Below are 9,292 nucleotides of genomic sequence, written 5' to 3'. Positions count from 1 at the left end.
ATAGTAATTTGGGGGGAATATTTTCTAGGGATTCTTTTCCCTACTGTTACAAATCTTCTATAAATCCAAAATTGTAAAAATAGAACATTTTTGAAAGAAAAAATGAATTTTTAAAACATCACCAAGTAACAGCATACTTGTTAATCATATCAGTTTTATTATGAGTGTTGTATTGTAGTTATCTAGCATGTTCTGACTTGTAGAAAATATTAAAAAATCATGAATGATGACACATGTTAGCAATTCACTTTAAAATTCTTCAGTGGGCAAGAGTACTTTATACCAGAATCTGCAACTTCAGTATTAGTTTCCAAAATTGTATAATCAAAGAGAAAAGCCAAAAATCATTAAGCAAATGCTGTTTCTGATAAGTCAGTGCTTTGTATTAAAATTACAAAAATTTTACAAAGACTGTATGTGTGATGGTACTATAATAATTCTAACACAGTAACACATTAATGAATGTATTTCTCCCTGGAAACACACTCAATCAACATAACCAGCATATCAAAATAGCATTGTCTAAATCTCTAGATCCACATTCAGTGATATATATAATATAAATAATTCATCATTAATGTGACATTTAGGATCCACCAAATTAGTGTTGATCATTTGGTAGTTCGAATGAAGCTTAAATGCTAGCATTTAGACAGTTTGAAAACACATATCTCAATAAAAACTGGTTTGCATTTGCACTTCAAATTTTCTTGTAGATGTACATAAAGTTTCTTATTTTGAGAATTTCATCATGTATATGATACACACATCCACTTCCATAGTTTTTAACATCATACATTTCATCAAACAATTCAAGTATTATATCAAGAGTCTGAAAAACACAATATTAGCTTTCATATCATATTTTTTCTTAAAAATCTCTGTATATCCTTGTGATGTTTCCAAAAATAGATCTTGTCTTGGTTTATTAGTAATTCTTAAAGCAGAAGCTCCAGTGGATCAAGATTCAAATTCTGTAGCAAGTGGAGAGAAAAAGAATTACATTTTTGTCTCAAATATTTTATAAGCATCAATCAGTTAAAAAGTTGAGAACTTCTTATTGTTCACAAGAATGAAAAATAGATATGTATATCCATAATACAAAATTACAATGAAAATCAATATGCCCATAGTGTTACCTATAGTTATCATGACTATCAGAGATCTGGGCTTCCCACCCCTTATTCATAAACTTACACCATATGCTAGGGTACTCTGGCAAGCACTAGGATGACAATATGGAGATGATAATGGACACCCCTCAACAGTCATGTATTATAGATTAAAAAGCAGGCAAGCAGGCAGTTGACATACAAATTCCTTGGCATTATGACAGGTATAAAACAGGACCCTATGGGGACACTGAGAAGGGACTTCTTTCCCAAATTTGTGTCAGTTTTGGAGGTCCTTTATTAGAGGTTATACATGAGTTGACACCTGAAGGATGAGGAGAAATTGTGTGTGAGAGAGAGAAGAGAAGAGGTACATGCAGACAATGAGAAGAGGAAGAACACTTGTAGAATCAGCAGTGGTCCAGTGTCACTAGAAGTTAGAGTGCAGTGACAATATAGCAAGTGAGAAGAGAGAAGGCTTTGAATAACTTGACAAGAATCCAGTTGATTTGAGTATTTTAATTTCTTGCTGAACAGAAACATACCTCAATATTTTAAAGGCCATCTATGCTAAGCCCTAAATGGAGAAAAACTGAAGGCATTTCCTCTAAAAACTGGAACAAGACAGGGATGCTCTCTTTCACCACTTCTATTCAACATAGTTCTTGAATCTCTAGCCAGAGCAATTAGACCAATGAAAGAAATTAAAGGGATACATAGAGGAAAAGAAGAACTCAAATTATCACTATTTGCAGACAATATGATTCTATACCTAGAAGGCTCATAACATTTCACCAAAAATCTCCTAGAATTAAAAAATGAATTCAGCGAAGTAGCAGGATATAAAATCAACACCCATAAATCAAAGGCATTTCTGTATATCAGTGACAAGTCCTCTGAGAAGGAAATGAGAAACACTACCCCATTTACAATATCCTCAAAAGAACAACCAAAAAAAAAAGGAAAGAAAGAAAAAACAAACAAACTTGGGAATCAACTTAATAAAAGAGGTGAAAGATTTACACAATGAAAACTACAGAACCCTAAAGAAGGAAATCAAAGATGACCGTAGAAGATGGAAAGATCTACCTTGCTCTTGGATAGGCAGAATTAAAATTATCAAAATGACCATACAACCAAAAGCATTATGTGGATTTAATGCAATTCTGATCAAAATCCTAACCCTTAAATATAGGCAACTAGAAAATAATAGTAAAGCTACAAAGATTTATTATTCAGTGAACCAATTCAAGAACTTAAAGAACATTCCTTGTAGATGTTTTCAAGCATTTACTGCTGCCATATATACATTCTACCCATCATCTGGATAGATTAAGCATTTGACACTGAGCCAAGTCAGAGCAACCACCACTGGGGAGAACAAGATAGCTGGGTTGGTGTTACCAGGACTTCAGGAGGATCCTGTCTGTTCCTTCTGTCATTCACAGGCCCCAACACTGACTATGGGAATATTTTTAACCACTTTGTAAGCTATACTTCCCTTCAACCCTGTGATAATCTTTCCCTTTCTCACAAGTATGACAATGTTGAGAGGAAAAAGTATAAAGGACATTTTGTCTCTAGGTACCATCTAAGGATAATATCAAAGATCAAAATTAAAAAGCAGTTCATCTACCAGGTGCCAGAATGTGCCCAGCGTGTAGTGATAGCAATATTGCACACATAGGGCTGAAGTTATAAGAGTCTAATAAACCAGATTACATACAGGAGAACACCAAGGGAAGAAAGTTTGATAGTTTGCTTCCAGATGTAATGCAAAGGTGGGTGAAAGATAAACTTCCTGGGCTAATATTTCAAAAGTACATTCATTTCCCAATATTACTTCCACAAATTAGATGGTCTAGTTAGCTTTTGCATGCTACTCATCTCAAAGTTATGCAGTAGAGACAAATTAAGGAGATTAAGTTGCTCTTTCAGTCTAGGTTTTGACGTACTTGTGGAACTTGGATTCATCTATATGGAAATGTCTATATTTTTCCAGTTGTATTCCTTAGTTTTCAGTTCAGATTCCAGATTGCTAATTCTGAGCTCCATCTGAGTTTTTATTGAAGCAAAACCAGTCTGTCTTAACTGTTCTGAAACTTCCGGAGCTGCTGCCTGGGTCTAAAGAAAATTAAAAGAATATATCTTTAAAACAATTTATAACCCAAATAATTATTATATATTTATTTTGTTTAGTTCTGAGTCAAAAATTCAGACAGCAATTTTACATGTGTAGAAGATACTAGACTTTAAACTTTACTCATCAGTGCCAATTACATTAAACCTGAACTAAAAATAATTGAGTTCTTCCTCTCCACCTTACCTCCTCATCCCCTGCCCACCCCTCCTCCCATCTCCCCCTCCTCCTCTCTATTGCAGATATAACCCAGGGCCTGGCACAGGCGAGGCAAGCTATGTACCATCCAACTGTGATCACAGCCAGGAATCATTCTCATGTTAGTACTCAGATCATCTGATAATTTAAAGAATAATAGAATCAGTTCAATATAAAAACTGAAAAATTTAACCTAACAATTCAAGTATGTTATGTTTCTGCATCACATTTTTTCTTTTTCTCCTTGTAGTCTTATTTATGCCCACTATTATTAAATATCAAACGAGTATCAGATGACAATCATTACTCAAAACAACTTTGCTCAATGATAGAGGATACACATATAACGAATATATCCAAAATACAATTTACAGGGAAGTGAGTTACAGCACATTACAGATAAATGATAAGATAGCCTGTAAAACCAGAAGTACTTGGTTTTGCTTCTCGTCTAAATCGCATCTTGCTGGTTGTTCAGTGCCTCCTTCCACTCGAGTGCCCTGTGTGTGTCTTGGGAAGTTTACTACATCTTCTTCCAGCTTCTTCTGATTCTTGTCTATTGTTTCAAATCTATCTTGGATACTTTTTAGAGAAAACAAGTTCTGCAAAAAACACTGGTAGTTTGCTTCCAGACGTAAATGTTTTGAAGATGCACTGTCCATCTTTGTAGTAAGATCATTTATCTGCATGAATAAAAAACACACTATCAAAATAAGATGCTGAAAATATTTGACACAAACTCAACAAATTTTACTTAAGTTCAATTGCAACAAAACAATCTATACCAGCATTGTGAGGAGTAGATTAAATTTCTATAATAGGATATATTAGCTTCTCAGTTGGTTGAGGATTACAGATCTATAAATCCCTATCCTGGCTACACAATGTTGGGGGAAACCTAGATTTTTTTCCCCATGCTGACAAAAGTGTGAGCATTCCACAGATAAACTCACTATTGGATTAAATAAATTTAATTTTGTATTTAATCAATGAAATATAGTTAGAATAAAAGTCTTGACAGGTCAACCTATTAACAAAACTTATTGGTATGATATAAAGTAGTAACTTTGTGAAAAAAACTGTTAGGCAAATATATTTTCCATTTGTTCTAGAATAGGTGTGAATATCAGATATTACTGACACCTTGAGTGGGTTTATATTTCTACAAGATAATCACCATGCAAACAATGTTGGTGACAGAAAAGTCAGAAAGTGCAAGAAAAATTTATTTTTATGTGAGCTCTGAGTAAAAGAGACCAAATGAGCAAAAATGGACAAGACAGAAAGCACAGTATGAGCAAGACAGAGAGATGATGAAATCAGCACAATTTTCGAAGACTACCAAGAGGCAGGGGAATAAGAATGTGTCCACATGTTAACTTGTAAATACATGTTCCCAGCCATGTAGTACTGGTGTAGTCAAGAAGTGGAAGCATTTTAGGGTTCACTGATGATTGGCTAAGTGACATAGTCATAAAATAGAATTCTACTGGGCAACAGAAAGAAATAAAATAGTGATGCTTGCTACAACACAGAGGATCCCTGAAAACACTATTCTAAGTCAAAGATACTGGTTAAAAAAAGACCTGGTGTTGTATAAATCTACTTGTATGAACTATCCATTATGGAGTAATTTTAGAGTTAAAACTATAAACCAGTTTCCTCAACAAAATTCCCAATGTGCAAGAAGTAAAATCAGGAATCAGTAAATGGGGGCTGATAGTTCAGTGGTAGAGTGCTTGCCTAGCATCGAGAGCCACTGGGTTTGATCCTCAAATAAAAATAAAGATATTGTGTCCATCTACAACTACAAAAGAGTTCTTAAAAGGATCCATAAATGGGTTGGTATCAAACTAAAAATCTTCTTCACAGCTAAGAAAACCATTAAGAATATGAACAGAGCCTACAGATTGGAGAAAGTCTTTTCCACATGCACCTCAGATAGGGCATTAATCTGCAGGATATACAAATAATTTAAAATATTTAAAAAACAACAAAAAAACCCCAAATAATCCAATCAATAAATGGACAAAGGAACTGACAGACACTTCACAGAAGAACATTGGCAAATGGTCCACAAATATATGAAATAAAAAAGGTTCAACATCTCTAACAATTTGAGAAATGCAAATAAAACTGCACTGAGATTCCTTCTCTCTCTGGTCAGAATGGCAATTATCAAGAATGTTACAAATAATGATAAATCTTGGCGAGTGTGTGGGGAAAAGGTTCACTCTCACATTGCTGCTGTGACTGCAAATTTGTGCAATCACTCTGGAAAGCAGTATGGAGAGTCCTCAGAAAATTTGGAAGGGAACCATTCGATCCAAGTTTTTCTGCTCCTTGGTATATACCCAAAGGACTTAAAATCAGCATGCTATCATGACACAGCAATATCAATGTTTATAGCAGCTCAGTTCACAATGGCTAAGCTATGGAACCAATATAGGTGTCCTCCGACAGATGAATGGATAAAGAAAATGTGTTATATATACAAAATGGAATATTCCTCAGCTGTGAAGAATGAAATTATAGCATTTGCCAGTAGTAAATGAATGAATCTGGAGACTATCATACTAAGTGAAATAAGCCAATTCAAAGGTTGAAAGTACTGTCTCATAAGTGGATGCTAACACACAGTAAGGGGTGGGGAGGAAAGAATAGAAGTTCATTGGGTTAGACAAAAGGGATGGGAGTGAGAATGGTAATAGGAAAGACAGTCAAATGAATCTGACACAACTTTCCTATTTATATACGAATCCACGACCAGTGTAACGCCACATTATGTACAAACATGAGAATATGAAGTTATACTCCATGTATGTGTATGTTGAAATACAGTCTACTGTCATGTATATCTAAAAGGAACAAAAACTTAAAATATATATAAATTACTATTGTTTACAATTATGAATTATTAAAAAATATATTGGTTTTCTAGGGCTTGGGAAGATGGAGGGATTAGACCACTGACAGCTAAAGGGTTCCAGGCTTCTTTTCAAGAACATGAAAATGTTTTAAAATTGACTGTAAGTGATTACATAACTCTGCTAATATACAAAGAAAACACTGAAGTTTACATGTTAAATGGGTGGATTAGATGGCATGTGTATTACATATATCATAAAAAATTTCTTTTAAGAAATCTACTGAAAGAACCTAGATAACATTTTTTCATTGTATAGCTTCGTATCAGTACCAGACATATTACAAATATTTATATGCTTTCATAACGTATCTAAAATGAAAGAAAAAATAAGAGAAAAGCCTAGGTTTTCCAATAATTAAAAAATAACCTACACCATACATGTATTTTCAGAAAAGCATAAAAGCTTTTTTTGTACACTTTAAAAAAATTCATTTAATAATTACATGTAGATTGTGTATACATGAACAAAAATGAAGGTAATAAATGACACAATTCCTTGAAACATTCTATTAAATGGTACCTCTGGTTTAATTTTCCTTGAATCACCATGGAAGTCGAGATAGCATTAAAAGGTGCTGGGTTTATAAAAAAAGTCTCAGCTTTCCTCAGGGTAGATATTTCAATGAAAGATGTATGACATTGTAACAGAAAAATTCCACAATAAAAAGTGTAAAGATCACAAAATATAAAATCAATTATAATGAAAATACAAAGAAAGCTATTCATTGAAATGAGTGTACTGGAACATTTTTATTACTTAAGCAGGTGTAGATTTACAGTTGATATGTTCACTTTTGTACATACTTGACTTGTCATTTGTCTTAGTGTCTTCTTTAAATCTCGTCTTTTGTCTTTTAAATTTGTGTGAAAACGTGGTAAATCTTCTGGTGAAGCAGATTGTAATTTCAGGATACCAGCCGGTTGTTTTTCAAGATGCCTCACAACTACCTGATGAGATATTTCTGTTAATGATTTTGTTACTCAGCTCACTTTAAAATATATTAAGAATATTTTATAATAATGTTTACTCTGAAAACAATCACTACATACACATATTCATCCCATTTTTCACATGTGTGTACACTCCTATTTATTTCTGAATTCCCTGAAAGAAACAGAAGGTTCTATACTCCTGCCTAATCACTGTCACATTCTTTAGCAACGGTCAAGCCCTTTCTATGTACTGCCCTCGATAAGGTTGCAATGCTCAACAACCCACTGAATTCTCAATCAGAAATGGTTATGCAAGTCTCACTGGTGGTGGTGAATTCTACAGAGGTACCCCTCTTATTAGAGGCTCAAATTAACCCCCAAATCCTCACATCTTCAAACCTTTGCTGAAATAATTCCAATATACTTCCATGAGGAATAAGAGAGACCCTGGGTAACCTGCTCTCCACCTCAGTGCCTGTCCTCAGCTCCTAGAAATCTCACTGGCCCTCACACCACTCCTGCTCTACATAAATCCTGCCGCCTCATTAGTCTGGAAATGGGGGTTCAGTGCCAAATTAATGAACTGTAGATGGCTATGATTATCTTTGTACTGAAAGGCTATTTCAGATAAGCAATTGGGCCTTGAAATGAAGAAAACTATGAGCAAGTTTTATCATGGATATATGCAATAAATTACAGATTAAATCCACTGTTTTTGCTGCAGTTCATCACATTTGTCCCAACCTATGATAATGACAAACACGCTTTTTTAAAGAGGTGGAGAGGTCATGAATAAAGGAAAAAATATCAGGACAGTTATTTTCAGATTTAAGTTGATTGGCATGACTAAAAATAAACTTACCAACTAGAAAGATATAAAAATATAGTGAAGAAAATCTATTAAAAAACACAGCACCTACATTTCAGTTCAGCTGGAAAATATGGAATGAACTGTCAAAGTAATTAACTCAGTTGAAACTAGGTATGAGCATTTCCATTTATCTGCTTCATTGTGGTTTTAAAGTATGGCAACATGAAGACATTAAAATTGTTATTCCGTGATGGGATGTAGCTCATTGGTAGAGTGTGTGTTTTAGCATGGGCAGAGCTCTGGATTCAATTAACAGCACCAAAATTAGACATTGTTTCAGCATTATTGAGACACTATTACTAATGCCATCATATACATCTACTAAGTCTGTGTCTCAGTCTCTCAAATCTTTATAAGAAACACAATTTCTTAAATTGAGGAATCTGTCATGTCCAAGTTTGAAAATTTCCTCCTTTTCAAATATTAAAATCCATTTTATCTAAGTTTTTTGTGTGTTTATTTGGCATATGACTACCTAAGTTACTTTAAAATATACACATAGCATGTAAGAATTAGAGCAGGGAATTGGAAGATGTATCAGTTCAAACACAGATCATTTATTTGTGCTGGGAATGAGGTGTAAGTTATATTTGCTGGAACTCAGGTTGTACTTCTGTGTTGATAACAGAAAACACATTTATAATATATGAATTTTTATATTCATCAAGATTCAACATTTAGCCATAAGCAAATATCAGTTCAAGTATTCCTTCCAAGACCCTTTATACTTACTACTTCTTTCTCCTTTCCATATTGATCCAATTGTTCTTTTAAATGATTAGTTTCACTGGTTAATTCCATATATTCATTTTCCAGCATGAGATAATGTTTGTCATTCTGAGCTTGAATTCTTTTTATAATATCCTGAAATTGGGTTTGGATATTAATAATTTCATCCTTTTTATCATTAGCTTTGTTCTGATAGTCATTCAAAGGTCTTTAAGCAATGTAGTTTCACTCTGTAGTTTAGACACCTGCTCTCTAGAAGCTTCCTGCTTTCGAAGGTGTGCATTCCTTTTTCTCTGTTCATTTTGATGCCCGTGTTCCATCCCCTTCAGTTGGCACTGTCTTTGTTTCAGGTGTCTGTTTACCTGTTGTGTAGCCAAAGT

The 9,292-nt window shown here is 33.9% G+C and overlaps 1 long non-coding RNA gene across 1 annotated transcript; it reads right to left on the bottom strand.

Annotated features, from left to right (window-relative positions):
- Positions 1-3,097: 3,097 nt before the first annotated feature.
- Positions 3,098-9,099, bottom strand: LOC308640294. Its single transcript, XR_014020214.1, has 4 exons — positions 8,916-9,099; positions 7,184-7,327; positions 3,885-4,133; positions 3,098-3,236 (listed from the first exon to the last, which is right to left on the bottom strand). It is a non-coding gene; the product is annotated as an uncharacterized lncRNA (long non-coding RNA).
- Positions 9,100-9,292: the final 193 nt, after the last annotated feature.

This window comes from Spermophilus citellus (genome assembly GCF_964194105.1).
Source record: "Spermophilus citellus genome assembly, contig: SCAFFOLD_228, whole genome shotgun sequence".
NCBI classification, from domain to species: Eukaryota; Metazoa; Chordata; class Mammalia; order Rodentia; family Sciuridae; genus Spermophilus; species Spermophilus citellus.
The sequence above is the reverse complement of the archived record's forward strand: the minus strand, read 5'-3'. Positions and strand labels throughout refer to the sequence as shown.